This window comes from Dendrobates tinctorius, unplaced genomic scaffold (genome assembly GCF_039654945.1).
Source record: "Dendrobates tinctorius isolate UK_male_01 unplaced genomic scaffold, ASM3965494v1 ptg000107l, whole genome shotgun sequence".
NCBI lineage: Eukaryota > Metazoa > Chordata > Amphibia > Anura > Dendrobatidae > Dendrobates > Dendrobates tinctorius.
Genome location: NW_027361775.1, coordinates 17,940,880 through 17,967,500, shown reverse-complemented (window position 1 = coordinate 17,967,500; position 26,621 = coordinate 17,940,880). Strand labels below are relative to the sequence as shown.

Here is a 26,621-nt window from a genome sequence, read left to right as displayed (position 1 = left end):
TACAGTATACACATAGTTGTGAGCAGCGTCAGACTGGAGCACTTTGGGGCCCACTATGTAGCTACATAGAAATACAAGACCACCAATTGTGTGGTAAAATGCGCTAATATCAGGGTGTAATGTAAGGAAGTACACGTCTTATTTATGTAGCAGGATTGGGATAGCCCCCTCATAGGATATAATGCAGCCCCCCCATAGAATATAATGTAGCCCCCTCAGAGTATAATGCAGCCCCCCTCATAGAGCATGATGTAGCCCCTAAGAGAATAATGCAGCCACCCCACACAGAATATATTGCAGCCCTCCCACAGAATACACTGCAGCCCTCCTCATGGGGTATAAAGCAGCCCCCACCACCTCCATCATTGCCTTCTCACCCACCACCCCTATCATTGCCCTTTCTACTACCTCCATCATTGCCTCCTCCCCATCATCCTTTTCACCACCACCAACCCTGCCTTCTCCCCATCACTGCTCTGTTCATCACCCACATCATTGCCAATCTACACAAACGTTCCCTGCAGCACATCCCAGCAGCATCTTCGTCGCCGGCAGCTTTCTCTCTGAAACAACCGCCCTGAATGATGTCATCCATCCGCGCGGTGTCAGGAAGTTAACAGGATGGCATTAGATCCCTGCAGCTCCGCTTCGCTGCCAAGCTGCAGGGATCGCTCCCTGCCCGCAGATTGCCCCGGCTTTACATGCGAGCAGTGTTAGCCTCAGCCTGTGGCTAACACTGCCCACTATTAAAGTGAAATGATTACTCACTCCTTTGCATGCCCATGGGGGCGTGGGGAAGCGTGAATATTCACTTCTCTTTAGCAGCGGGGTCAGGCTCCTGTCTCCAGCTGGCGGCGGGCTCCCCTGACTCAGGGGCCCCATAGCTGCTGGGTGTACCACTGTTGGCGACAAGCCACTGGCTGGGGGCCCTAGGCAGCTGCTGGCCAGTATGCCAGCAGGTGTCAGTGCCTGGGAATTCTCGGGTCGGACTGGCCCACCATGCTTATGAGCTCCATGTAAAAACCACAGTTCATGATTTCTCTGCTGGGTCCTGTGCGCTCTGTGCTCGCCTGCTGGGTCTGGTTGCTCCTGGATGTGGTAAGCATCCCAGTATATAGGGTTATTGTAGCTTCAGCAGAGTATGTGGTGACACATTCTTATCCTCCTGCAGCTATTACCTTATATCACCTCTGTTGCTGCTTATCAGTAACTGGGCTGCTGATGAATCGTGCTGCTGCATCACTCACTGACTCTAATGTGATGAAAACAATTACTGTGTTCGTTGGTTATGTGATACCTTCTAGGAAAGCACTTTTTTTTGCTGTGAGATTAATGAAATATACTGTTCTAGTTTATGCAAATGTATGCACATTGGGGAATGTTATTTTAAACTGAGGTACTTTTTTTGTTACATTCATTAGATCTGATATGTCCTTGATGTACAGTATCGGCTACATTGTGAATATATGCTATATCACTACATAAGTGTAGATCTGCTAATATATTGATGTAAAGTATAAGCAAATTTGGTTATAATATATTCTGTATAACTTCATAGATGAAGATCTGATTGATTTACAGTGTAGGCTTCATTCATTATGTAGCAGTTTATGATAAATTGCTAGGCAGCTCATAATAATTTGAGGTTGAAGTTACATTAACCCCCTTTCCTACAATGGACGTAATATTCCGTCCATGTGTCCCTGGACTTAATTTCCATGGACGGAATATTACGTCATAGCGATCAGCGGCGCCCACATGGTGAGCGCCGCTGAACGCGGCCGGGTGTCAGCTGATTATCACAGCTGACACCCGGCACAATGTGTCAGGGTCGGTCACGGACCGCCCCCGACACGTTAACCCCTTGCACACTGCGATCAAACACGATCGCGGTGTACCGGGGGTTAAAGGGAAGCATCGGGAGTGAGGCGGCTCCCTCCGTGCTTCCCTGAGCCCCCCACAGCGGCGCAATGTGCAGCGCTGCTGTGGGGGGCTCCATCCATGCAGGTTCCCGGATGCAAGATGGCGACGGGGACCTTTGGGGGCCAGCAAGGAGCTGGCTTCCTCAGTGCCTGCAAAGCGCAGGCACGAGGAAGCCTTGTGCAGTGCCTGTGACAGATCGCTGTCAGTGATCTGATGAGACAGATTAGCAATCTGTCATATGACAACTATGTCCCCCCTGGGACAATGTAATAAAGTTTAAAAAAAAAAAAAAAAGTGTAAAAATAATTTTAAAAAAATCGTTAAATTTAAAAAAAAAAAATAAAAAAATTCCCAAATTCATTTTTTGGCAATAAAAAAAAAAAAAAAAAGAATCAATAAAAGTACACATTTGGTATTTGCCGCGTCCGTAACGACCCGCCCAATAAAACTGTCCCATTAGTTAACCCCTTTAGCGAACCCCTTAAATAAAAATAAAAAACAAAGCAAAAAATGATTATCATACCGCCGAACAAAGTGCAATAACGCGCGATCAAAAAGACGCATATAAATATCCATGGTACCGCTGAAAACGTCATCTTGTCCCAAAAAAAACGAGCCACCATACAGAATCATCAGCAAAAAAATGAAGTTATAGCTCGCAGAATAAAGCGATGCAAAAATAATTTTTTATGTAATTGTTTTCATTGCATAAAAGCGCCAAAACATAAAAAAAGACCTAAATGAGGTATCACTGTAACCGTACTGACCCGAAGAATAAAAGAACTTTATCAATTTTACCGCAGGCGGAACGGTGTAAACGCACCCCCCAAAAGAAATTCATTGAACGCTGGTTTTTGTTCATTCTGCATCCCAAAAATCGGAATAAAAAGCTATCAAAAGATGTCGCGTGCCCGAAAATGATACCAATAAAAACGTCAACTCGTCCCGCAAAAAATAAGGCCTCACATGACTTGGTGGGTCAAAATATGAAAAAATTATAGCTCTCAATATGTGGTGATGCAAAAACTATTTTTACAATAAAAAGCGTCTTTTAGCATGTGACAGCTGCCCAAAATTAAAACCCGCCATAAATAGTTAATCAAACCCCCCGTTATCACCCCCTTAGTTAGGGAAAAATAATAAAATTAAAAGAAAATGTATTTATTTCCACTTTCCTGCTAGGGTTAGGGCTGAGATTAGGGTTAGGGGTGTGTTGGGGTTAGGGTTGGAGTTAGAATTGGGGGGTTTCCACTGTTTGGGCACATCTCGTGCTCTCCAAATGCAACATGGCGTCTGATCTCAATTCCAGCCATTTCTGCATTGAAAAAGTCAAATGGTGCTCCTTCCCTTCCAAGCTCTGCCATGCGCCCAAACAGTGGTTTACCCCCACATATGGGGTGTCTGCCTACTCAGGACAAATTGCAGAACAACCATTGAGGTCCTATTTCTCCTGTTACCCTTAGGAAAATAAAAAATTGGGGGGCAAAAATATAATTTTTGTGGAAAAAAAAATGATTTTTTTTTATTTTCACACCCAGTTGTTATAAACTTCTGTGAAGCACTGGGGGGGGTTCAAAGTGCTCACCAAACATCTAGAAAAGTTCCTTAGGGGGTCTAGTTTCCAAAATGGAGTCACTTGTGGGGGGTTTTCACTGTTTTGGTACATCAGGGATTTTCCAAACGCGACATGGTGTCCGATCTCAATTCCAGCCAAAAAGTCAAATGGCGCTGCTTCCCTTCCGAGCTCTGCCATGTGCCCAAATAGTGGTTTACCCCCACATGTGGGGTATCGGCGTACTCAGGACAAATTGTACAATAACTTTTAGGGTCCTTTTACCCTTGGGAAAATAAAAATTGGGGGTGAAAGATCATTTTTGTGGAAAAAATGATTTTTTTTAATTGTACTGCTGTACGTTATAAACTTCTGTGAAGCCCTTGTGGGTTCAAAGTTCTCACCACACATCTAGAGAAGTTCCTTGGGAGGGTCTAGTTTCCAAAATGGGGGTCACTTGTGGGGGGTTTCCACTGTTTAGGTACATCAGGGGCTCTCCAAACGTGACATGGCGTCCGATCAGAATTCCAGCCAATTTTGTATTGAAAATGTCAAACTGCGCTTCTTCCCTTCTGAGCTCTGCCATGCGCCGAAACAGTGGTTCTCCCCCCCCCCCCCCCCACATATCAGGTAACAGCGTACTCGGGACAGACTGCACAATAACTTCTGCAGTCCAATTTCTCCTGTTACCCTTGGTAAAATTGAAAAAAATTTGAACCTGAAGTGTTTGTTTGTGAAAGAAAAGTTAAATGTTCTTTTTTTTTTTTTTTTTTTTTTTTTAAATATTCATAAAAATTCCTGTGACGCACCTGAAGGGTTAATAAACTTCTTGAATGTGGTTTTGAGCACCTTAAGGGGTGCAGTTTTTAGAATGGTGTCACTTTTTGGGTATTTTCTATCATATAGACCCCCTCAAAGTGGCTTCAAATGTGATGTGGTCCGTAAAAATAAAATGGTGTTGCAAAAATGAGAAATCGCTGGTCAACTTTTAACCCTTAACTTCCTAACGAAAAAATTTTGGTTCCAAAATTGTGCTGATGAAACATGTGGGAAATGTTACTTAAGTTTTTTGTGTGCCATATCTCTGTGATTTAAGGGCATAAAAATTCAAAGTTGTAAAATTGCGAAATTTTCCAAATTTTCGCCAAATTTCCATTTTTTTCCACAAATAAACGCAAGTTATTTGAGTGAAATTTTACCACTAACATGAAGTACAATATGTTACGAGAAAACAATGTCAGAATCACTGAGATCCATGGAAGCGTTTCAGAGTTATTACCTCATAAAGGGAGAGTGGTCAGAATTGTTAAAATTGGCCCAGGAGTTAACGTGCAAACCACCCTTGGTACGGTAGTGAAGGGGTTAAAGTAGTGGACAATGCATTGGGGGTTAGATTATACAGAAGTGGTAAATCTGGAGACACTAGGTACAGTTTCTAGGACGCCGGTGTAGAACTGATGATACTGTGGAACATGCCTGGGAATAGTCAGGGACCGGGTACACCCTGCACAGGCTGACATGGAGGCCCGGGTGTCAGTTTGTTTCCGTGCTTCGCCACATTAAAAGTTGCCAGCTCCATTACTACATAGCGAAGTACTAGCATGTGCTGTTAGTCAGTGTGAGGTCTCTGTTATATACTGACAGTGTGTATAATGCCATAAGTGGCACTCTGAAACCCCCCCCCCCCCCCCAGGCTTGGCTGCTGCTGTCCCCCCTTCTGGCCCTGTTCAGATTAGCGCTGCTGTCCATGGTGCTGATTACATCCCACAGTCATCCCAGAGTGCAGCTGGGGAAGCGAGCTGATCAGGAAAAGCAGTGAATGAAGGAGACAGTGCGTGGATTAGATACCAAGAGTGAGTCACTTGCATGGAGAACAGCTGAGCTCAATTTTTGTCATTCTGGATAAAATAAAGCCTCTCCCACCCCCTTCTCACAGGTGCTTCTGCCAAGGGAGGATTTCAAGTCTAAGAGATAATACACATTTGTCTGAGGGGGCGTCATGTCTTCCAGATGTGAATATTATTGGCAACCTAGGAATTGTGCCACTGAGCTGTGTCTGCTGCGTGATTAATTGCACACAAATATCCTTCAGTACGTGGGCTGATCGCCTGAGGTTACTGCCTGTTCTGCAGAGGCTTGTCCAGGTTGTAGTACGTTCTCGCTTGTGCTCAGTCTTTATTTCAGAGGTTGTGTAATGGGCTGAGTTTGACGTTTTCAGTCATACATCCAGAAGTGAGTTTTTGAGGCCAGACATTGGTATTAGATGGCTAGGCTTGTATTCTGTTTTCGTTCTTCCCACAGCTGCTCAATGGGGTTGAGGTCATGGCTCTGTTTGAGCCAGTCCAGTTTTTCTACCCCAGATTCTCCCAGCCATGCCTTCTCTGGACTAGGCTTTGTTCACTGGGGGCACAGTCATGCTACAGCAGACGGGCGTCTTCCACAAAATTGGAAGCATACAATTGTGCAAAATGTCTTTGTATGCTAAAGCATTAACAGGGGGTTGTCCAAGTTTGAGAGCAAAGTTCACAGTTAATCTGTGACTGCAGACTTTTGAACCATAATGGCTTTCAGTGCGCACACCTCTATAATTCCACGTGGTTGCCAGTGAGAGTAGTGACATGACTTCATGTATGCGAAATGCCTACTTATGGTCATGTGCTAACTAGATCCGTTAGTCTTCTCTCCATTTACTTCTATTGAGGCAACCTGAATGAGACTAGTCATCATGCTGTCATGTGATTGCTTTCTTACATCAGCAATTATGGGGAATTGTGACAGTGGGCGCATTGCACTCTGCCGAGATTCACAAGTCTGCAGCTACGTAATGAATGCAGACTTTGCTCTCAAAACTGGACAGCCTCTTTAAGATTTCCCATCTGGACTTCTACATTTTACAGTTGGTACAATACTGTCAGGCAGGTATTGACCAAAGCCAGACTTGTCTATCAGAGACTAGACCAGATATAGAAGCGTGATTCTTCACTCCACAATACACGTTTCCACTCTGACTTTACATGGTCTGCCACCTTGTTGTTCTGCGAATGCTTCCACTTTTCAATAATACCATTCACTATTGATAGTGGAATGTTTAGGAGGTATAGCATGTCATGCACTGACTTGTTGCAACAGCGGCATTCTGTTACTGGACCGCACTAAAATCCAGTGAACTCAACAAAATGCCCCATTCCCTCACAAATACTTGCAATGGCAACTGCTTGTCGAAGCAACAATACTCGGTAGTGTAAAACCTACAAATGAAAAAGTGAGCAAAACCCCTGCTGTTACTAAGTAAATAAAAAGCAAAAAGTCCATTTAAATAAGAGTTTTTAGTAAAAAAAAAAAAGTATCGAAAAATAGCATAAAAGCCATCCCACCATGACAAGGCAACTCTGATCGGGACAGTCCTACACTGTCTAATATTAAAAACCTTATGTGTCAATGTTGATGTCAGTGTGCGAATAAGGGCAAAAAAAGGACAGTAGTGTGGAGTTTCTCCTACTAGTGAGTTTGTAAGGTCTCCTTGTCCTGGTGAGGTTACCTGCAGCCCAGCCTGTCTCCATCATCAGTAGCTCCAGTGAACAACTGGTAGCCACTTAGCTCCTCCCTTCAGCACAGTGCAGTTGTTCTGTTCCCTTTGCAGAAAAGCACCCCCAAAATAAGATGTTTATTCAGTCGTCCATGACAGCACCACCAGAGAGAGGGGATCCGCCCTTCAGGAACGACCTACAGATACAGAAGCGCGGCACCTCTCCCACGCATCGGTTGGTTTCCTGTCCCTGGATGACTGGATTCCCTACAGATCGTGCCATATGGACGTTTAGGAAATCCCCAGGCCGGCTGTCTGACCCAGGTAGCGAGGGGATCTCCTACCTCGGTCATCGCGGGGTCCTTAGAAGCGCCGCGGTGGGTCCAGGTAGGGATCCAGAAACGTGCGGAGCAGGTAGGAACGGGGTCCGGAGGATGGCCGTTCCTTCGCCAGCGGGCGCTGTCAGTTATGTATTCCCCCGGCCCTCCAGGGTTCCTTCGGGCCTGCTCCCGGCAACCGTCCCCTATCTGGGCTGCTCTGCTGCGCCGGCCGGTGTGGCATGGTGAGGGTCAGCCACTGCACCGCTGGCGGCCTGCACGTCGCTGGAGGCCGAGAATGGGAGCCGGAAGTGACGCGGCGGCGGGGCCAGAGGCGCTGGGCCGGAAGTCGGGTGCTGGCCGGCTTCTCCTCCCTGTATGCCGCCGGGCCGCGACGGTATGGGTATTGGCGGGGGGCGGGGTGCAGCACCGTGGGTATTCCCGCTTTGGGGTGGGTGGAGATGCAGCCCCTGGCACACCCCTTCTAAACCGGACGTCCGGGAGGGGGATAAAATGAGCGCAGGAACGCTGCAGGGCCAAATTTGGCCCAGTGCAGCAATGGCTGAGCCAGAAGCTCCAGTAACCCAGCAGGAACAGGAGCGTTCCTCAGAGGTCCCACCAAGGCTCCCAGCTGAAGAGTCAAGGACGAAGTGCGCAGCCTGGCCGTAAGGGTTCCTCCAGACTGAAGGATCCAGCTCGCTCCCCCCCCCCCCCCCCCGTGATCCGGTACCTATTCCTACTGCCGGGTTAAGAGATCTTTGTGAATGTACCCCTGATGCAGTATTCCCCTTATTTTGTCTCTTAGGGGAAGAAGTGCTCTCGTAAGAGAAAAAACAGGGAATGTGGCCTTTGCAGTGCTCCCTTGCCAGAAGCCTACCCTAAAAAAAATTATCAGCCATGTGTGCGACAGATGGTGAGCAAAAAAAAAGTCACAGGGTAAATTACATAGGCCCTTATGCTTTCCCCGCCCCTACAGGTGGCGTGGCGGAAGAAACCCCTCACTTCACCACGAGACTCGGGGAGATCATTAGGACCGAGATGAAGGATTCCCTAAAATCCCTATCCCAGGATGAATCCTCGAAAGAGTAGAGCTGCAAAAGTCTCAGAATCAGACTCCTCAGCTGCCCCGGGGAGAGGCGAATATTCCTCAGAGCCCGCGACTTCCTCTTTGGCTTCATCCTCAGAAGAAGACTCTAACCGCTTTTGCTTTGCCCTTGATCAGATGGACCGTTTAGTCAAATCTGTAAGGTCCACCATGGGGAAGGCCGACGCTAAAGCAGACCTGTCAGCACAGGATCTTATGTTCAGGGGCCTAGACCCGAAAAAGCGTAGGTCCTTCCCATTAAATGACAAGGTTAAAAACCTGGTAGATGGAGAATGGAAGAAGCCGGAAAAAAGGGGCTCCATACCACCGGCCTTTAAAAGGAGCTACCCTTTCGATGACCCCTTGGTGGACAGATGGGACAAAGCGCCGAAGCTTGACGCAGGCTTCCAAGAAATCTTCCATCCCCTTTGACATGGCCTCTCTAAAGCAGGGTTCCCCAACTCCAGTCTTCAAGGCCCACCAACAGATCATGTTTTCAGAATTTCCTTTGTATTGCACAGGTGATGTAATTATCACCTGAGCAATACTAAGGAAATCCTGAAAACATGATCTGTTGGTGGGCCTTGAAGACTGGAGTTGGGGAACCCTGCTCTAAAGGATCCGCTGGATAAAAAGGCGGACTCCTTTTTGAAAGGGACATGGGAAATATCGGCTGGCGCCTTGAGACCAGCGGTTGCGACTACCTGCACGGCCAGATCTATGATGGTCTGTCTGGATCAGCTGGAGTCCCAACTTGAGAATGGTGCCTCTAGAGAGTCCATTTCAAGGTCCTTGGGAGTAATTCAGAACGCGGCAGCCTTTCTAGCTAATGCTTTGGCAGACTCTGCAAGGATGGCGGCCAGAGCTGCGGTCCTATCCAATGCTGCGAGAAGGGCTCTATGGTTAAAATGTTGGCCGGGAAACATCCAGGCAAGGTCTCGTCTCTGCTCCATCCCATGCGACGGGGAATACTTGTTTGGGCCAGTTTTAGACGAGCTGTTAGAAAAAGCGGGAGATAAGAAGAAATTCCCTTCTCTACCAACCCCTTCTTACAGGCGTCCCTTCACCAGGAGACGTTATCCTCGTGGAAGGTCGTCCAGAGACCGTGGCAGATGGGATGACAGAAGGAGAGGTGCAACCTTTGTTTGGCGCAGGGGGGTGCCAGGAGGGAGTGTCCCGGGAGGCCAAGAAACCGGCCCAGTGACAGTCTACCCCCTACTGGAGGAGTTAATCTGCTTTCTACCCGGCCTGGTCCTGTATTTCCAGTAGCAACTGGATCTTGGATTTAATAGCCACTGGGCTCCGATTACAATTTTCCCGGGTTCCCCGAAACAGGTTCGTGATCACTCCTCTCAGGTCTTCTCCATCAGAGCAGACTGCTCTGGAAAAAGAAATTCAGGACTTATGTAATAAAAAGGTTCTGACGCCAGTACCAGAGGCGGAAAGGGGTAGAGGTTTCTACTCCCCTCTGTTTCTGGTCTGTAAACCAGACGGGTCCTTTAGGACTACTATTAACCTGAAAGCGCTTAATAATTTTCTTATTACTCACCCGTTTAAAATGGAAACCATCAACTCCGCAATAAAATTGTTTAAAAACTGCTTTATGTTGGTGTTAGATTTGAAAGACTCTTACTACCATATTCACATTCACGCAGCTCATCAACGTTTCCTGAGGGTGGCAGTTCACTTAGATGGGTCAGTCCAGCACTTCCAATATGGTGCCCTTCCCTTTGGTATAGCAGTTGTCCCCCGGGTTTTTACCCAGGTTATTTCAGAGGTCAAGGCTCATCTGTGTGTGAATCAGATATCCTAGTGGTCCCCTACTTAGATGACTTCCTCATTGTAGGCAAGACACCGGATCATTGTATGAAGCAATTACGCAAAGCAGTGTCTGCCATGGAACGGCTAGGGTGGCTGCTAAACGTCAAAAAATCTCGTTTTCAGCCTCGGAGAGTCCAGCAATTTTTGGGCTTAATCCTGGAATGCCGTCTGCCCCCAGAAAAGTTGGTTCGCCTGCAACAACAGGTCTTGAACGCCTCCAATAACCCCGCCATGTCCCTGTTGGGCTCCCTCTCTTCCTGCATCCCAGCGGTCCAGTGGGCCCAGTTCCATACAAGGAGTTTGCAGGGCGATGTTTTAACATATCAGAAAATCCTCAGGGGTTGCCTAGAGGGTCAGCTAACCTTATCACGAGACACTATAGAATCCCTCATTTGGTGGCTTGATGGAAATAATCTATCTAGGGGGGGTTCCATGGGAATATGAGGTAACCCGCATAGTCACCACGGACGGGGCACATATGGGGGAGATTTTAGTCCAAGGTCTATGGGAGTATCATGAGTTAGGAATGTCATCTAACCTGAAAGAGTTAACAGCAGTGGAGCAGGTGCTTAAAGAGCTCCTTGTGTATCTACAGGGTCATCATGTACAAGTACTCTCTGACAATCGGGTCACCGTGGCTTATATCAACCACCACGGAGGGACTCGTTCCAGACCACGGAGGGACTCGTTCCAGACCACTGAGGAACGTAGCAAATCGTCTATTCCAGCTGGCAGAGCAACATTTTCTGTCCTTAATAGCTCTGCATATAAAAAGGAGAGAAAAACTTCGCAGCAGACTACCTAAGCCGCAATCCCCTGAGGCAGGGGGAATGGTCCCTAAACCCCACCATCTTCGACCTGTTTGTGCAAAAGTGGGGGCAGCCAGAAGTGGATCTCTTCAACACCAGAGAAAACAGGAAAGTGGTGCAGTTTTGCTCACTAAATCCCCGGGAGGGTCCTCTGGCTGTAGACTCTCTGCTGTTAAAATAGGACTTCAAACTAGCATACGCCTTCCCTCCCCTGTCCTTGCTACCCCTCGTGCTGAGGAAAGTCAAAGACAAGGCAAGGGTCATAGTGATCGCTCCGTTCTGGCCCAGGAGGGCATGGTTCTCATGCCTCAGGACGATGTCAGTGTCCGATCCATGGGTCCTGCCAGAGGTACCGGATCTCCTATCCCAGAGCCCAGTTTATCATCCTCAGGTAGCTGGCCTACATCTGATGGCGTTGACTTTGAATGGACACTACTAAAAGATGGAGGTTTCTCTCTAGGCCTAATTAATACCCTACTCAAAAGCAGGAAAACTGTTACAACACAGATTTATGCCAGAATCTGGAAAAGATTCCTTCTGGACTCATGCGTGGTGGCTGGTCAGGCAGTCCCGATTAACCAGATTCAGAAGCTCTGACTGAGGTAGCAGTTAAGATGAGTGGCCTACAGGAGGACTGCCAGGCGCAAGAGGACTTGGGTCCTGACTGTGCTACTGCTGCCATATCTTCATCCTCATCAGATGAGTTTGACTTTGACAAGTATTTGGATGACATGGAGCAGGCAAAGCGTTGCCGCAAGGAAAAATATTTCACTCCGTCTCCTATAGCAAGCAGATTGACCATATTTCAGCAAAATGTTTCACTTGCTCTCAAAGAAATAGAAAAATTCAACCGTTCACCAAAACTGACTGTGCATGAGGCAATTCCTTTATACCTGGGGGAAAAAAAAAAAAATATATATATATAATATATATAGAGAGAGAAAGCGGCACAAAAAAAGGACAATATGGGTGCAAGCCTTCCAGGCATATACCAAACCTCAAAAATAGTCCTCAAGATGAAAGCAGCACACCAAAAGAGTTCCAGTCAAAGTGCTATTTATTAGCCCATCTGGCTAGTTGTCCATACAGCGACGTTTTGAATGAAAACAAAATTCATGTATTTTTCAATAAAAACATGTTATGTGCAAAATCTGGTTTAAAATTTTCTTGTTTCTATGACATTATGTATTTTTTTTTTTTTTTTTTTCTTTTGTGGTGAATGTGGCTATATTGGGATTTGAACTGTTTTTTGGATCAAAATGTCCATTTCTTTGGGAGAGGTGGAGTGTGGGGCCTTTAGTGAGGTTCGCCACTTCTCTTCCCCCCAACTTAGGTGTAGGTTACCTATCCCAGCTAAAGGGAGGTGTTCATATTACCTACACGGATGAATCCACTTACCGTGAGTCCCTTTTGCTATAAGCTATAAAAATGGCATTGCATTCATTTTTCATTTTTTTTTTTTAATCTTATTTATTTATTTTTTTTTATTGAATTCATTTTGATTTGTTGCGCTTGGTGCGCTATCTATTATTGGAGCGCCTACATGTCTGAGCTATGTCAGATGACGTTACTCTCTATCAAACAAAAGACGTACACAGACTTTTGCTGTTTTTATTCTCCCCCCCCCCCCCCCATTAAAGATGGCGCCAACACTGATGGTGTGCTAGTGCGCATGAGTGGGATTAATGTGATGTTTACATGCTGGGCTTCCGGTCCTGCGCAATGTAAGATGCTGATACATGGCGCGATTACAATGGTCACTATGGGCTGAGTCATGCTCATTCATGTGTTAATACAGCTGCCGCTGATTTGAAATTATAGGACATTACTAGATATTACTGGTTTTTAAGCGGAGATTAATATCTTTTCATCAGTTGAGGCACTTTTGCACACTGCATCATAAATGCACTTTTTAATTGTTATTCATGTTTTGTAAAACTAAGTATTGCACAATGTACATTATCTAATTGTTTGTAAATACCTGTATGATTGATGAGCTTTAAATAGCACTCACTTTGCAATGTAACACTGCTTGAGAGAGGTCCACAATTCCCAGGACTGAAACGTTGCTGTATGGGCAACTAGCCAGATGGGCTAATAAATAGCACTTTGACTGGAACTCGTTTGGTGTGCTGCTTTCATCTTGAGGACTATATATACAGTTGTGGCCAAAAGTATTGACACCCCTGCAATTCTGTCAGATAATACTCAGTTTCTTCCTGAAAATGATTGCAAACACAAATTCTTTGCTATTATCTTCATTTAATTTGTCTTAAATGAAAAAACACAAAGAATTGTCCTAAAGCCACATTGGATATAATTCCACACCAAACATAGAAAAAGAGGGTGGACAAAAGTATTTGCACTGTTTGAAAAATCATGTAATGCTTCTCTAATTTGTGTAATTAACAGCACCTGTAACTTGTGGCACCTAACAGGTGTTGGCAATAACTAAATCACACTTGCAACCAGTTGACATGGATTAAAGTTGACTCAACCTCTGTCCTGTGTCCTTGTGTGTACCACATTGAGCATGGAGAAAAGAAAGAAGACCAAAGAACTGTCTGAGGACTTGAGAAACCAAATTGTGAGGAAGCATGAGCAATCTCAAGGCTACAAGTCCATCTCCAAAGACCTGAATGTTCCTGTGTCTACCGTGCGCAGTGTCATCAAGAAGTTTAAAGCCCATGGCACTGTGGCTAACCTCCCTAGATGTGGACAGAAAAGAAAAATTGACAAGAGATTTCAACGCAAGATTGTGCGGATGTTGGATAAAGAACCTCGACTAACATCCAAACAAGTTCAAGCTGCCCTGCAGTCCGAGGGTACAACAGTGTCAACCCGTACTATCTGTCGGCATCTGAATGAAAAGGGACTGTATGGTAGGAGACCCAGGAAGACCCCCACTTCTTACCCCAAGACATAAAAAAGCCAGGCTGGAGTTTGTCAAAACTTACCTGAAAAAGCCTAAAACGTTTTGGGAGAATGTTCTCTGGTCAGATGAGACAAAAGTAGAGCTTTTTGAGCAAAGGCATCAACATGGTTTACAGGAGAAAAAAAGAGGCATTCAAAGAAAAGAACACTGTCCCTACAGTCAAACATGGCGGAGGTTCCCTGATGTTTTGGGGTTGCCTTGCTGCCTCTGGCACTGGACTGCTTGACCGTGTGCATGGTATTATGAAGTCTGAAGACTGCCAACAAATTTTGCAGCGTAATGTAGGGCCCAGTGTGAGAAAGCTGGGTCTTCCAGCAGGACAATGACCCAAAACACACTTCAAAAAGCACTAGAAAATGGTTTGAGAGAAAGCACTGGAGACTTCTAAGGTGGCCAGCAATGAGTCCAGACCTGAATCCCATAGAACACCTGTGGAGAGATCTGAAAATGGCAGTTTGGAGAAGGCACCCTTCAAATATCAGGGACCTGGAGCAGTTTGCCAAAGAATGGTCTAAAATTCCAGTAGAGCATTTTAAGAAACTCATTGATGGTTACTGGAAGCGGTTGGTCAGTTATTTTGGCTAAAGGTTGTGCAACCAAGTATTAGGCTGAGGGTGCCAATACTTTTGTCTGGCCCATTTTTGGAGTTTTGTGTGAAATGATCAATGTTTTGCTTTTTGCTTCATTCTCTCTTGTGTTTTTTCATTTAAGACAAATTAAATGAAGATAATACCAAAGAATTTGTTTGCAATCATTTTCAGGAAGAAACTGAGTATTATCTGACAGAATTGCCGGGGTGTCAATACTTTTGGCCACAACTGTATGTATGTGTGTGTGTATGTGTGTGTATATATATATATATATATATATATATATATATATATATAATATATTTTCGATATTTCAGATTTGCAATTTATTACATCTTTCTAAAGTTGTATTCCAATAAATATATGTTATATTCTATCTAATTATCTTAATATTTGTTATCATAAAAATGATTAAATGTCGTATGTTCACATTGTGATACAATACATTTTTCACTTAAATATAAGCAATATATGTGGGAGTCCTGGAGTCGGTGTAAGGGAAATTGAGGAGTCGTTTGGCTTACCGACTCCACAGCCCTGGTTGAGTGCAGAGTAGGAGGGCTTCTTAACCCCTTCCTGACATCAGACGTACTATCCCGTCCATGGGAGCCGGGCCCCTATGCCCATGGACGGGATAGTACGTCTACCGCGATCAGCAGCGCCCACGTGGTGAACGCCGCTGATCGCGGCCGGGTGTCAGCTGATTATCACAGCTGACACCTGGCACTATGTGTCAGGGGCGGTCACGGACCGCCCCCGACACGTTAACCCCTTGCACACCGCGATCAAACATGATCGCGGTGTATCGGGGGTTAAAGGGAAGCATCGGCAGGGAGGGGGCTCCCTTCCGTGCTTCCCTGAGCCCCCCACAGCAGCGCAATGTGCAGCGCTGCTGCGGGGGTCTCTTTCCCTACAGGCCCCCGAATCCAAGATGGCGACGGGGGCCTGTAGGGAGCTGACTTCCTCAGTGCCTGCAAAGCGCAGGCATGAGGAAGTCTGCAGAACTGCCTGTGACAGATTGCTGATCTGTGATGTGACAGATCAGCGATCTGTCACAGGACAGTGATGTCCCACCTGGGACTATGTAATAAAGTAAAAAAAAAGTGTTAAAATAATTTAAAAATAATTCCCCCAATAAATCCATTTTTTTTAATTAAAAAAAAAAAAACAATGAAAGTACACATATTAGGTATCGCCGCGTCCGTAACGACCTTCCCTATAAAACTATCCCATTAGTTAACCCCTTAAAAAATAAAAAAAGCGAGGCAAAAATAATTATCATACCGCCAAACAAAGTGCAATAACGCACGATCAAAAAGACGCATATAAATAGCCATGGTACCGCTGAAAACGTCATCTTGTCCCGCAAAAAACCCGCAATACAGCATCGTCAGCGAAAAAATAAGTTATAGCTTGCAGAATAAAGCGATACAAAAATTTTTTTTTTTATATATAAAATAGTTTTCATTGCATAAAACCGACAAAACAAAGACCTAAATGAGGTATCGCTGTAACCGTACTGACCCGAAGAATAAAACCGCTTTTATCAATTTTACCGCACGCGGAACGGTGTTAACGCACCCCCCAAAAGATATTCATGAAACGCTGGTTTTTGTTCATTCTGCGTCCCAAAAAATCGGAATGAAAAGCTATCAAAAAAAGTCACGTGCCCGAAAATGGTACCAATAAAAACGTCAACTCGTCCAGCAAAAAATAAGACCTCATATGACTCAGTGAGTCAAAATACGGAAAAATTATAGCTCTCAATATGTGGTGATGCAAAAACTATTTTTACAATAAAAAGCGTCTTTTAGCATGCGACAGCCACCAAAAATAAATACCGCCATAAATAGTAAATCAAACCCCCCCCCCCCTGTTATCACCCCCTTAGTAAGGGAAAAATAAAATTAAAAGAAAATGTAATTCCATTTTCCCATTAGGGTTAGGGCTGAGATTAGGGTTAGGGGTGTGTTGGCGTTAGGGTTGGAATTGGGGGTTTCCACTGTCTGGGCACATCAGGTGCTCTCCAAATGCAACATGGCGTCTGATCTCAATTCCAGCCAATTCTGAGTTGAAAAAGTCAAATGGTGCTCCTTCCCTTCCAAGCTCTGCCAGGCGCCTAAACAGTGTTTTACCCCCATATGTAGGGTATCAGCCTACTCAGGACAAATTGGACAACAACTTTTGGGGTCCAATTTCTCCTGTTACCCTTGGGGAAAATAAAAAAAAATTGGAGACTAATTGATCATGTTTGTGGGAAAAAATACGATCTTTTTATTTTCATGCCCGGGCACTATAAACTTCTGTGAAACCCTTGGGGGTTCAAAGTGCTCACCACACATCTAAATAAGTTCCTTAGGGGGTCTAGTTTCCAAAATGGTGTCATTTGTGGGGGGGTTTCCACTGTTTTGGTACATCAGGGGCTTTCCAAACGCGACATGGGGTCAGATCTCAATTCCAGCCAAAAACGTCAAATGGCGCTGCTTCCCTTCCGAGCTCTGCCATGCACCCAAATAGTGGTTTACCCCCACATGTGGGGTATCAGCGTACTCAGGACAAATTGCACAATAACTTTTAGGGTCCTGTTACCCTTGGAAAAATAAGAATTGAGGGTGAAAAGATCATTTTTGTGGAAAAAATGATTTTTTAATTGTACGGCTGTATGTTATAAACTTCTGTGAAGCATGTGGGAATAGTGGATGAGGGCAGGTATATCTCGCCCAGATACCTTTCCTATGTGTCCTAGTCTGGTCAGTATCTCACCTGGATACTAATGAATAATGGGAGGCTGATATAAAAGGATGCCAGGTGGGTGTGAGTGTCTCAGCCTGGGAACACAGAGAAGCCTGTCTGTGTGAGAGACACACGTGAGTGAAAGCAGTGCCCACTGCAACTGTGGTTTGGCTGGACGGGAGAAGCCCACCAGTTGGTAGTTAGGTTGTACCTTGTTTAGTTAGTGCCGGACAGGCAAGGATTTGTTTTATGATTTATTTCCTTTATGCATTGCTTTCACCGTTAATAAACCTGACCCAGTGTCAGTTATACCCGAATCCCAGCTCTGCGCCTGAGTTTCATGCTGAACACACGTGACCTTTGACCCCAGCAAAGGCGATCCCGGTGTGTTTTATCACAAGCCCTTGTGGGTTCAAAGTTCTCACCACATATCTAGATAAGTTCCCTGGGGGGGTCTAGTTTCCAAAATGAGGTCACTTGTGGGGGGTTTCCACTGTTTAGGCACATTAGGGGCTCTCCAAACGTGGCGTGAAAATAAAAAATCATATTTTTTTTTTTTTTTTCCAGAAACATAATGTCCTTGCCCCAATTTTTTATTTTCTTAAGGGTATCAGGAGAAATTGGACCCCAAAAGTTGTTTTGCAATTTGTCCTGAGTAGGCTGATACCCCATGTGTGGGGGCATAACACTGTTTGGGCGCATAGCAGAGCTTGGAAGGGAAGGAGCACCATTTGACTTCTTCAATGCAGAATTGGCTGGAATTGAGATCAGACGCCATGTTGCGTTTGGAGAGCACCTGATGTGCCCAAACAGTGGAATTCCCCCCCCCCCCCAATTCTAACTCCAACCCTAACCCCAGCACACCCCTAATCTCAGCCCTAACCCTAATGGGAAAATGGAAATAAATACTTTTTTTTTAATTTTATTTTTCCCTAACTAAGGAGGTGATAACGGAGGGGGGGGGTTTGATTTACTATATATGGCGGGTTTTTGTTTGGCAGCTGTCACACGCTAAAAGACGCTTTTTATTGTAAAAATAGTTTCCATTTTGTCACTCTGGACAGCACCATGGAGGAAGTCCTCCCTTGACCTATGGCGGGACAGGATCACAGAGAGGTTAAAAGGTCCCTCCCCCCTCCAGTGTTTTTCCTGTCCCACAGGGGATGGTCGTAGGAGAGGTTGCTCCAGGAGGATTGAAGATAGAAGGTGAACATTTGACGGGGCCCAGGGGGATCGGGCGGCTGGGCCAAACCTTCCCCCTGTCGAGCAGCCTGGGGCTGAAACCCTCCTAGGGGGGTCCCTCAGCCAGAGAGACCAGGGTGCAGACGAGGCTCCTGGGTAGAGCCGCTTCCTCCCACAGTGGAGGCTCTCGGCTCGGATGCCGGCCTGCAAGCCACTGCTACTTACGGAAATCGGGTGGAGAAGAAGGCGTCGCTCCTCCGGTGATGCCAGAGCAGGTCGGCGTGCGTTCCACTGTAGAACGCGGTTGTGCAGAACGCGACAGGCAACAGGCGAGTTTCCTGGATCTCGTGGGGCACAGGAGAGGAAATCATTGGCAGTAATGCAGCATGCCTGACGGGACGCCGCTTCCCTCCATGGTGGGCTTTCGGTGTTACCAGCTCCCCCTGTTTTCTAGCAGGTATGGAGCCAGCACAGGTACGTGCACGGTGGAATGCTGTTGATGGCCTAGGCCTCTGGATGTATGCTAGTCTCATGCCTTTGTGCCGAAAGCTGCTCAGGTTATGAGGTATTTGTTCACATATATGCAGCTAAGCCTTGGACCTCTAGGCTATAATAAGGCCATTTGTCCAGGTTACATCTCATGGTTCGACTTAACTACTCCATCCATAGGAGGACACAGGGGGTTGATGCACCACAGTGTCTCCATGAAGGCCCTCCAGCTCAGCAATTAGCTCCTTTGGGTGGGGTCAGGCTGACAAATGTGATGTTCCATTCAGAGTGGCAGCTCATGGCCCTAGCCGTAGAGACTGAGGGAAAGGAAAAGAGAAAATCACACCACTCAACAGGACTGAGGGCAACGGCTGGGTCTACGGATTATATTGAGCCTCTATGCTTCAGATTGCATTATAGCGCTTCTATGCTTTATATTGTGGGCCTCTGTGCATCATATTGCATCAGACTGCCTCTATGCATTACATTGAGTGTTTCTCTGCACCATATGGCTTCTATGCAATGCATTGAGTGCCTCTATGCTTCAAATTGCATTATAGTGCTTTTATGCTTTATATGGAGTGCCTCTGTGCATAATAGCATCGTATTGGGTATCACTATGCATCATATTGCCTCTATATGTTATATTGAGTGCCTCTATGCTCCATATTGCATTATAGTGCTTCTATGCTTGATATTGAGTGCCTCCGGACATCATATTGCATCATACTGCCTCTACGCATTACTTTAAGTGTCAATGTGCACCATATTGCTTCTATGCATTATATTAGGTGCCTCTATGCTTCATATCGCATTAGAGTGCTTTTATGTTTTATATTGAGGGCCTCTGTGCATCATATTGCATCAGGGTGCCTCTATGCATGGTACTGATTATCTCTATGCATCAGGTTGCTTCTATGCATTGACTGCCTCGATGCTTCATATTGCATTATAGTGCTCTTATGCTTTATATGGAAGTGTCTCTGTGCATATCATTTCATCATAGCATCACATTGAGTATCTCTAGGCATCATATTGCCTTTATGCGCTATATTGAGTGCCTCTACGCTTCATATTGCACTATAGTGCTTCTATGCTTTATATTGAGTGCCTCTATGGATCATATTGCTTCAGGATGCCTCTGCATCGTATTACATCATAGTGCATCATATTGCATCCATAGTGCCCGGGGCATCAGATGGCATCATAATGCCTCTGTACATAACATTACATCATAGTGCCTCTGTGCATTGTATGGAGTGCATCACGTTGCACCAGATTGCATCATAATACCTATGCACGTTATATTGAGTACATCAGGTTGCACCATATGGCATAGTGCTTCATAGTGCCTCTGCATATTGAACCATAGTACTTCTCAGTAACTCGACATCATAATGCATCATAGTGTTTCACAGCAACGCTGCATCATATCGTATTATAGTGCATCATATTGCCTTTAGGCATCATATTGCTTCATAGGCCTCTGTGTATATTGCATCATACTGCTTCACAGTGCCCTCATCATATTGCAACATAGTGCCTTTATGCATCATAGCGCTTCATAAGTGCCTTTTTGCTTCATATGGCATCATAGTGCTTCATAGCGTCTATATACATCATATTGCGTCAATGCTTTGGTGCATCATAGTGCTTTGGTGCCTCAGGGTGTATCACTAGTGTTTCATAGTGCTTCATGGTGCCTCATAATACTTCGGGTGTTGTGGCTTTGTGCCGCTGGCTGTGGGACTCTGGCTTAGACCATCTGACTTGGGCCTTGTTGTGTGGCCGCACCCTGTATTGTTGGCCTACCACTTCAAGTTTTGTCTCGGGCCCAGAGTCCTTCAGTTTGGACCCAGATCCAACTTTTGTTGCTTCAGTCTTGGCATCCGAGCTTAGCCAAAAAAAAAAAAAACACTTATGCTTGAATTGGCCTAGTAAAATAGCATTTCTTCCGTCTGGAACAGAACTCTCAAGGAGCTACTGCCTTGAGTGCTAAGGGCAAGTCTCTTTAATAATTAGCTTTAAAGGGAGATATACATCTTTGGGTTCATCCTACAAAGGACATACTACTGTCCTGGAAGCAGTAAGTCCCATGAGGTGGAAGGAAAGAATCTTTCCCAGCTCCACTTAAAACAATCAGACTAGTTGCCTTGAATAACATCCAGTACACAGATTTTTGTCACATAAGTCTGTTGTATTATGTTTACCAGGGACTGCATCATTGCCTTTGTAAAAACAAAAGAAAACATTCAGCTCACCCCGAGATATTCCAAGCACAAGAAGGAGCACTGCTTCCTCACTGCTGCACAGTGTCCAAGGCAATAGGGAAAATAGAAGTGGATCCAGCTGAATCACAAGGCTTATTTAAAAAAAATTTTTATTGGATGATCCTTAAATTCAAAATGACAAAACGGACATCTCAGATTGCACAGCAATGACAGGGGGTGGTGTGTAATGAGACCATATGCGTTTCGAGCAACACTGCTCTTGAACACTTTTTTTCATTACCTTGTGGCAAAACAGCAGCACTGCGTCAGGTGGCAGAGGATACCACACACTGTCCTTACAGCAGTCAGGGCTCCTGAGATAAAGAATCTGTAACCTGGACGCTTAGAGTTGAGAACCCATAGTCCCATTGCCTCACAGTAGGTAATCCCCCTCTGTGATGGGGAGAAAACTACTCTCTCTAGCTATAGGGTATGGTTACTCCCACCATGGTAGTCTGGGTGTATAAATATCACTGAGAAAATTATATATATTGACTTATAGATAATGTCTGGACTAATGACTCGTATAGAGGCAGTTCGAAATAATCTCTTGTATCACAGGTTTTTTTTTTACCAACAAACTTCCCCCCCCAACACCACTTTCATCGATTCCAGAGTCCAGACTCCCTGTATCTAACATACTGTAGGTGAAACAGGCGTGATCCACGTTTCCCTTTCAGTGCTTCTAATAAGAAGCCCTATGTTGGTAATGGCAGGAGATATTACCTGCCAGATAGCATTTTTTTGCGGGACAAGATGTCAATTTCAGCGGTACCATGGTTATTTATATCCGTCTTTATTTATCGCGCGTTATTGCACGTTTTGTTCGGTGGTATGATTAATAAAGAATTTTTTTGCTTTTTTTTTTTTAAATTAAGGGGTTCGCTAAATGGGTTAACTAATGGGCGGGTTGTTATGGACGCGGCGATACTAAATATGTGTACTTTTATTGTTTTGTTTTTTATTTCTAAATGAATTTATTAGGGAATTTTTATTAGTGATTTATTTATTTTTTTACACTTTTTTTTTTTTTTTTTAAAACTTTATTACAATGTCCCGGGGGGGGACATCACTGTCATGTGACCGCTGATCTGTCACAACACAGATCGCAACACAGGCAGTGCTGCAGGCTTCCTCATGCCGGCGCTTTGCAGGCATGAGGAAGCCTCCTCTCTGCAGGCCCCTGAAGGTCCCCGCCGCCATTTTGGATCCAGGCACCTGCAGGGAAGGAGACCCCCGCAGCAGTGCTGCACATTGCACTGCTGCAGGGGTCTCAGGGAAGCACGGAGGGAGCCCTCTCCGCGGGAGGATGCTTCCCTAAACCCCCGGTACACTGCGATCGTGTTTGATCGCAGTGTGCCAGGAGTTAACGTGTCGGGGGCGGTCCGTGACCGCCCCTGACACATAGTGCCGCGTGTCAGCTGTGATAATCAGCTGACACCCGGCCGCTATGACATACTATCCCGACCATGGGCATAGGGAGGTCCCATGCACGGGATAGTACGTCAGATGGCAGAAAGGGGTTAATTTAACCCCTTACCTACAACTGACGTAATATTCCGTCCATGTGACCATGGACCTAATTACCATGGACGGAATATTACGTCATCGCGATCAGCGGCGCCCACGTGGTGAGCGCCGCTGATCGCGGCCGAGTGTCAGCTAATTATCATAGCTGACACCCGGCACAATGTGTCAGGGGCGGTCACGGACCGCCCCCGACACGTTAACCCCTTGCACACCGCGATCAAACGCGATCGCGGTGTACCGGGGGTTAAAGGGAAGCATCGGCAGGGAGGGGGCTCCCTCCGTGCTTCCCTGAGCCCCCCACGGCAGCGCAATGTGCAGCGCTGCTGCGGGGGGCTCCTTTCCTCCAGGCCCCCGAATCCAAGATGGTGAAGCGCAGGCATGAGGAAGTCTGCAGCAGTGCCTGTGACAGATCGCTGATCTGTCACAGTGATCTGTGATGTGACAGATCAGCGATCTGTCACAGGACAGTGATGTCCCACCTGGGACAAGGTAATAAAGTAAAAAAAAAAAAAAAAAAAAAAAAAAAGTGTTAAAAATAATTAAAAAAAAAAAATCGCTAAATAAATTAGTAAAAAAAAAAAATATTCCCCAATAAATCCATTTTTTCAAAATAAAAAAACCCCAAAACAATAAAAGTACACATATTTGGTATCGCCGCGTCCGTAATGACCTGCCCTATAAAACTGTCCCATTAGTTAACCCCTTTAGCGAACCCCTTAAAAAATAAAAATAAAAAACAAAGCAAAAAATGATTTATCATACCACCGAACAAAAAGTGCAATAACGCGCGATCAAAAAGACGCATATAAATATCCATGGTACCGCTGAAAACGTCATCTTGTCCCACAAAAAACGAGCCGCCACACAGCATCATCAGCGAAAAAATAAAATAGTTATAGCTCGCAGAATAAAGCGAAACAAAAATAATAATTTTTTATATAAAATTGTTTTCATTGCAAAAAACCGACAAAACATAAAAAAACGACCTAAATGAGGTATCGCTGTAACCGTACTGACCCGAAGAATAAAACCACTTTATCAATTTTACCGCACGCGGAACTGTGTAAACGCACCCCCCCAAAAGAAATTCATGAAACGCTGGTTTTTGTTCATTCTGCGTCCCAAAAATCGAAATAAAAAGAGATCAAAAAATGTCACATGCCCGAAAATGGTACCAATAAAAACGTCAACTCGTCCCGCAAAAAATAAGACCTCACATGACTCGGTGGGTCAAAATACGGAAAAATTATAGCTCTCAATATGTGGTGATGCAAAAACTATTTTTACAATAAAAAGCGTCTTTTAGCGTGCGACAGCCGCCAAACATAAAAACCGCCATAAATCGTAAATCAAACCCCCCGTTATCACCCCCTTAGCTAGGGAAAAATAATAAAACTAAAAGAAAATGTATTTATTTCCATTTTCCCGCTAGGGTTAGGGTTAGGGCTAGGGCTCAGATTAGGGTTAGGGGTGTGTTGAGGTTAGGGTTGGAGTTATAATTGGGGGGTTTCCACTGTTTGGGCACATCAGGTGCTCTCCAAAGGCAACATGGCGTCTGATCTCAATTCCAGCCAATTCTGCGTTGAAAAAGTCAAATGGTGCTCCTTCCCTTCCAAGCTCTGCCATGCGCCCAAACAGTGTTTTACCCCCACATGTAGGGTATCAGCCTACTCAGGACAAATTACAAAACAACTTTTGGGGTCCAATTTCTCCTGTTACCCTTAGGAAAATAAAAAATTGGGGGCAAAAATATAATTTTGCGGAAAAAAATGTTTTTTTTATTTTCACGCCCAGGCGTTATAAACTTCTGTGAAGCACTTGGGGGTTCAAAGTGCTCTCCACACATCTAGATAAGCTCCGTGGGGGGTCTAGTTTCCAAAATGGGGTCACTTGTGGGGAGTTTCAATAGTTTAGGTACATTAGGGGCTCTCCAAAGGCAACATGACACCCACAGACCAATCCATCAAAGTCTGCATTCCAAAACGTCACTACTTCCCTTCCGAGCCCCGACGTGTGCCCATACAGTAGTTTTCTCCCACATATGAGGTATCGGCGTACTCAGAACAAATTGGACAACAACTTTTGGGGTCCAATTTCTCCTGTTACCCTTGGGAAAATAAAAAAATGGGGACTAAAAGATGATGTTTGTGGAAAAAATACGATTTTTTTATTTTCACGCCCGGACGTTATAAACTTCAGTGAAGCACTTGGGGGTTCAAAGTGCTCACCACACATCTAGATAAGTTCCTTGGGGGGTCTAGTTTCCAAAATGGTGTCATTTGTGGGGGGTTTCTACTGTTTTGGTACATCAGGGGCTCTCCTAACGCGACATGGTGTCCGATCTCAATTCCAGCCAAAAACGTCAAATGGCGCTGCTTCCCTTCCGAGCTCTGCTATGCGCCCAAATAGTCATTTACACCCACATATGGGGTATCAGCGTACTCAGGACAAATTGCACAATAACTTTTAGGGTCCTATTACCCTTGGAAAAATAAAAATTGGGGGTGAAAAGATCATTTTTGTGGAAAAAATATGATTTTTTAATTGTACCGCTGTACGTTATAAACTTCTGTGAAGCCCTTGTGGGTTCAAAGTTCTCACCACATATCTAGATAAGTTCCTTGGGGGGTCTAGTTTCCAAAATGGGGTCACTTGGGGGGTTTCCACTGTTTAGGTACATCAGGGGCTCTCCAAACGCGACATGGCGTCCGATCTGAATTCCAGCCAATTTTGCATTGAAAAAGTCAAACGGCGCTCCTTCCCTACTGAGGTCTGCCATGCGCCGAAACAGTGGTTCCCCCCCACATATCAGGTATCAGCGTACTCAGGACAAATTGCACAATAACTTTTGCAGTCCAATTTCTCCTGTTACCCTTGGTAAAATAAAGAAAATTGAACCTGAAGTATTTTTTTTGTGAAAAAAAGTTAAATGTTCATTTTTTTTTTAATATTCAAAAAATTCCTGTGACGCACCTAAAGGGTTAATAAACTTCTTGAATGTGGTTTTGAGCACCTTGAGGGGTGCATTTTTTAGAATGGTGTCACTTTTGGGTATTTTCTATCATATAGACCCCTCAAAGTGGCTTCAAATGTGAAGTGGTCCCTAAAAATAAAATGGTGTTGCAAAAATGAGAAATCGCTGGTCAATTTTTAACCCTTATAACTTCCTAACAAAAAAAAATTTTGGTTCCAAAATTGTGCTGATGTAAAGTAAGCATGTGGGAAATGTTATGTATTAAGTTTTTTGTGTGCCGTATCGCTGTGATTTAAGGGCATAAAAATTCAAAGTTGGAAAATTGCGAAATTTTCGCCAAATTTCCGTTTTTTTCACAAATAAACGCAAGTTATTTGAATGCAATTTTACCACTAACATGAAGTACAATATGTCACGAGAAAACAATGTCAGAATCACCGGGATCCATGGAAGCGTTCCAGAGTTATGACCTCATAAAGGTACAGTGGTCAGAATTGTAAAAATTGGCCCGGTAGTTAACGTGCAAACCACCCTTGGTAGTGAAGGGGTTAAAAATCATGCAAAGCTTTTTTTTTTTTTTTTTTTTTTTTTTTTTGGCTCATAGCCTAAGTTCACACAATTCTATTTTCCGTCTGATCTGTGAAAATCTGACAACACTCAGACCATTGTTATACTATGGGGCAGTGGAGATGTGCAGATTCAGTGGGTGAGAAAAATGGCTCATCAAAGAGCCAATTGCAGCAGACACTAACCTCGTCTGTCTGTCGGATGAAACTTGCCCATTCAAGCTATGGATGCACCAAAAAATCCATGCTATACAGAGCAGGGCTGTGGAGGTGGAGTCGGAGCTCATTTTGGTGGAGTTGGAGTCGGTATAAAATGGACC

The 26,621-nt window shown here is 44.9% G+C and overlaps 1 protein-coding gene across 5 annotated transcripts in view; it reads left to right on the top strand.

The window, feature by feature from the left end:
- Positions 1-26,621, top strand: part of LOC141100612 (uncharacterized) — a 389,264-nt gene that overhangs the window by 554 nt on the left and 362,089 nt on the right. The gene's annotated exons all lie outside the window — the stretch shown is intronic.